Genomic DNA, 4,163 nt, shown 5'->3' with positions numbered 1-4,163 from the left:
TGCCATACACCGGTGGAAGCTGCCGAGACGAGTAACTACGTGGCGGCCTCGCCGTGTCACTAATGTACAGAGATACAACAGTTTCGACTGGAACCGGATGAAACGTATACACGGCGCTGATTAGTAATAGATAGAGCCATCAAAATACAGATAATGTATACAACTGTCCGTATACATGCTGAAAGACTCTGCTCACAATCACAACCACACGTCAGCCAGACACTCTTATCACGCACTACTCTCTGCCTGTAACAGGCACAGAGACAATATGTAAGCACCAGCATGGAACAACACCCAGTGCATCCTCTCCGCCACATTAGACAATCCACACTATCATAACCAGACCGGGAGGTCCACTCACAAAACAGAATATCCCACCCTTCCGACAACCACCATTGCTCAGCTAAGCCACCAACACCCACACATGTCCTACACAGGGGTACACCCAACATCACAATACTGCCTCCTGTCACAGCACACAAACAATGGCAGGAATGAAAGACACAGGTCTGCCACAAGCATGGAATCAGAGCGCCGCCTGTCATGAGCCAAAGGTGCACCCTGACATGGCAAATCAGATGATGCCGCAGTCATTTACTTACGATAATCACAATCAACAAACCGCCCCCCCCCCCCCAAAACACCTTTCCTTACAACAATGTGTACCTTAACCTAACCCGTATTGTGCCTTAACCTAACCCGTATTGTGCCTTAACCTAACCCGTATTGTGCCTTAACCTAACCCGTATTGTGCCTTAACCTAACCCGTATTGTGCCTTAACCTAACCCGTATTGTGCCTTAACCTAACCCGTATTGTGCCTTAACCTAACCCGTATTGTGCCTTAACCTAACCCGTATTGTGCCTTAACCTAACCCGTATTGTGCCTTAACCTAACCCGTATTGTGCCTTAACCTAACCCGTATTGTGCCTTAACCTAACCCGTATTGTGCCTTAACCTAACCCGTATTGTGCCTTAACCTAACCCGTATTGTGCCTTAACCTAACCCGTATTGTGCCTTAACCTAACCCGTATTGTGCCTTAACCTAACCCGTATTGTGCCTTAACCTAACCCGTATTGTGCCTTAACCTAACCCGTATTGCGCCTTAACCTAACCCGTATTGCGCCTTAACCTAACCCGTATTGCGCCTTAACCTAACCCGTATTGTGCCTGAACCTAACCCGTGTTGCGCCTTAACCTAACCCGTGTTGCGCCTTAACCTAACCCGTGTTGCGCCTTAACCTAACCCGTGTTGCGCCTTAACCTAACCCGTGTTGCGCCTTAACCTAACCCGTGTTGCGCCTTAACCTAACCCGTGTTGCGCCTTAACCTAACCCGTGTTGCGCCTTAACCTAACCCGTGTTGCGCCTTAACCTAACCCGTGTTGCGCCTTAACCTAACCCGTGTTGCGCCTTAACCTAACCTGTGTTGCGCCTTAACCTAACCTATGTTGCGCCTTAACCTAACCTATGTTGCGCCTTAACCTAACCTATGTTGGGCCTTAACCCAACACACGTTGGGCCTTAACCCAACACACGTTGGGCCTTAACCCAACACACGTTGGGCCTTAACCCAACACACGTTGGGCCTTAACCCAACACACGTTGGGCCTTAACCCAACACACGTTGGGCCTTAACCCAACACACGTTGGGCCTTAACCCAACACACGTTGGGCCTTAACCCAACACACGTTGGGCCTTAACCCAACACACGTTGGGCCTTAACCCAACACACGTTGGGCCTTAACCCAACACACGTTGGGCCTTAACCCAACACACGTTGGGCCTTAACCCAACACACGTTGGGCCTTAACCCGCTCTGTAATTGTCATACGACGCGTTAAATTAGTGTAGTGTTGCCTAACTGCAACCCCCGCAATATAGTTTGCCACTCGCACTGCCCGGTCCCCAGAGTATCGCTTCATGTTAAACACCTTGCAGCTATACACTGTAATGCGGATGGCAGCAGGACGTACATGCTCAATGCCCTTCGCAGTTGTTCATTGGCATTCGCATGGCGAAGCACAGCCTACGTTGTGGTACGGCTTGTGTCAACTGTCCGCTGATGTTGTACGTCCAAATGACACACTGTACTGCACATTGGTCCTCATGTACTGAATGATACATCGTGGTACATGTGTGACCGTACCACGACTGCGCCAACAACGGCGAACCATACGGTCCAAATATTGTGCACTCAGCTACGTGTCGTCTCCCTATAAGAGCTGGATTGCAGTATGGTATGCCGTGGATGGCGATCAGCATGAGCCGTCTGTTGATGTAGTGGCGCGTGTTGTCAGACGTAGTCGTCTCTTCTCACACACCGTGATAGCATGGTGCACTGCGTTCCACATCTGCGACATGCGACAGAGGCCGGTTGACAGTCGTTCGCGCAATGGACATCGCATACGTACGGGGGCCACCTTCCACGTGTTCGCGAAGCGTGCACATGTTGTTGCGTGTATGTGGGCAGACATAGTGTGTCGTGACACCTGACACAGGCATGCAACAATCGTTGAATTTGCAAATGGCGATGGACGTCTACGTTTGCTGGTGACGTTACGCAAATGAACAACTGGTAAACCGTTGTGGTGCGGTTGTTCTCGCTAGAGGTGAATCAGTGATGGCGACGATCGGTTGAGCTACCAACCGGTTGTTTCAGCGATACCCACCATGCCCACGAACGTGAATGGCATGTGGGTGTGAAGCGATACGCGGCGGTGGCTGGGTGGGACCGTCCCCGGCCGGTGAGGGGGGGCCTCCCGGCGTGCTGGCCGCGCGGTGCGTGGGCGCACGCGCTACAGCCGGCTGGTGGGGGCGGCCAGTGGCAGGCGCGCCGGCCGACGGAGGCGGCAGGCGGCGCAGCTGCGCGCCGGCGCACCCTGCACGCGGCGCCGTGCGGCCAAAGTAGGTCCTCGTGGGCCCGGTGCGAAGCGCGGTGGACATCTGCAGTGTGCTGGTCCGATTGAGGACTGTGTGCGCTGAGGATGCGCCGCCGCCCGGCGCTCGGCGCCGCGACGCCGTCTGCTGCTCGGTCGCCTCTGCGGTTCTCGCAGGTGGTTTGTATCGCAGCTGTGCGGACGTGTTGGCGCGTGCGCTGTGCTGGGAGAGTTCGCTTCGGCACCCAAGTGGGGCTTTTGTCCTTCTGTGGCGCTGGCGTTGGAGCTGCCGGCCACCGTAGGTGGCGCGTGTTGTCTCCCGCCGGCAATGCCACGACAGCACGCTCCCGGGCCTCTGTCGGCAGCGGCAAGCTCAGTTGGGAGCATGGGTGGTCGCACCTAAAGCGTCTACTCGCCAAACTCCGGGCGATTGCGCCTCTCTCGAACCCGACCAAGTACTTAGGACGGCGCTGCGCGCCGCCGGGACCTGAGAGGGTTTCGAGGTGTATTGTGCAGGGGAGCTCAGCCTCCTCCTGTTTGCAGAATAATTGAGCGGACGCTTGCGTGTTCGCGCGGGCCCCCGGGACACACTCCCGGGCGGCCGGCTGCTCAACTCTAGTTGACGCAGCTCCCTGGTTGATCCTGCCAGTAGTCATATGCTTGTCTCAAAGATTAAGCCATGCATGTCTCAGTACAAGCCGCATTAAGGTGAAACCGCGAATGGCTCATTAAATCAGTTATGGTTCCTTAGATCGTACCCACGTTACTTGGATAACTGTGGTAATTCTAGAGCTAATACATGCAAACAGAGTCCCGACCAGAGATGGAAGGGACGCTTTTATTAGATCAAAACCAATCGGTCGGCTCGTCCGGTCCGTTTGCCTTGGTGACTCTGAATAACTTTGGGCTGATCGCACGGTCCTCGTACCGGCGACGCATCTTTCAAATGTCTGCCTTATCAACTGTCGATGGTAGGTTCTGCGCCTACCATGGTTGTAACGGGTAACGGGGAATCAGGGTTCGATTCCGGAGAGGGAGCCTGAGAAACGGCTACCACATCCAAGGAAGGCAGCAGGCGCGCAAATTACCCACTCCCGGCACGGGGAGGTAGTGACGAAAAATAACGATACGGGACTCATCCGAGGCCCCGTAATCGGAATGAGTACACTTTAAATCCTTTAACGAGTATCTATTGGAGGGCAAGTCTGGTGCCAGCAGCCGCGGTAATTCCAGCTCCAATAGCGTATATTAAAGTTGTTGCGGTTAAAAAGCTCGTAGTTGG

The 4,163-nt window shown here is 54.1% G+C and overlaps 1 non-coding gene across 1 annotated transcript in view; it reads left to right on the top strand.

The window, feature by feature from the left end:
- Window positions 1–3,510: 3,510 nt before the first annotated feature.
- LOC124620961 overlaps window positions 3,511–4,163 on the top strand; it is a 1,910-nt gene continuing 1,257 nt past the window's right edge. The window contains exon 1 of the ribosomal RNA XR_006980460.1: window positions 3,511–4,163. This exon is cut by the window's right edge and continues 1,257 nt beyond it. This is a non-coding gene — a ribosomal RNA (small subunit ribosomal RNA).

The sequence above is a fragment of the Schistocerca americana genome, chromosome 6 (genome assembly GCF_021461395.2).
Source record: "Schistocerca americana isolate TAMUIC-IGC-003095 chromosome 6, iqSchAmer2.1, whole genome shotgun sequence".
NCBI lineage: Eukaryota > Metazoa > Arthropoda > Insecta > Orthoptera > Acrididae > Schistocerca > Schistocerca americana.
This window is presented reverse-complemented; position numbering and strand designations above follow the sequence as displayed.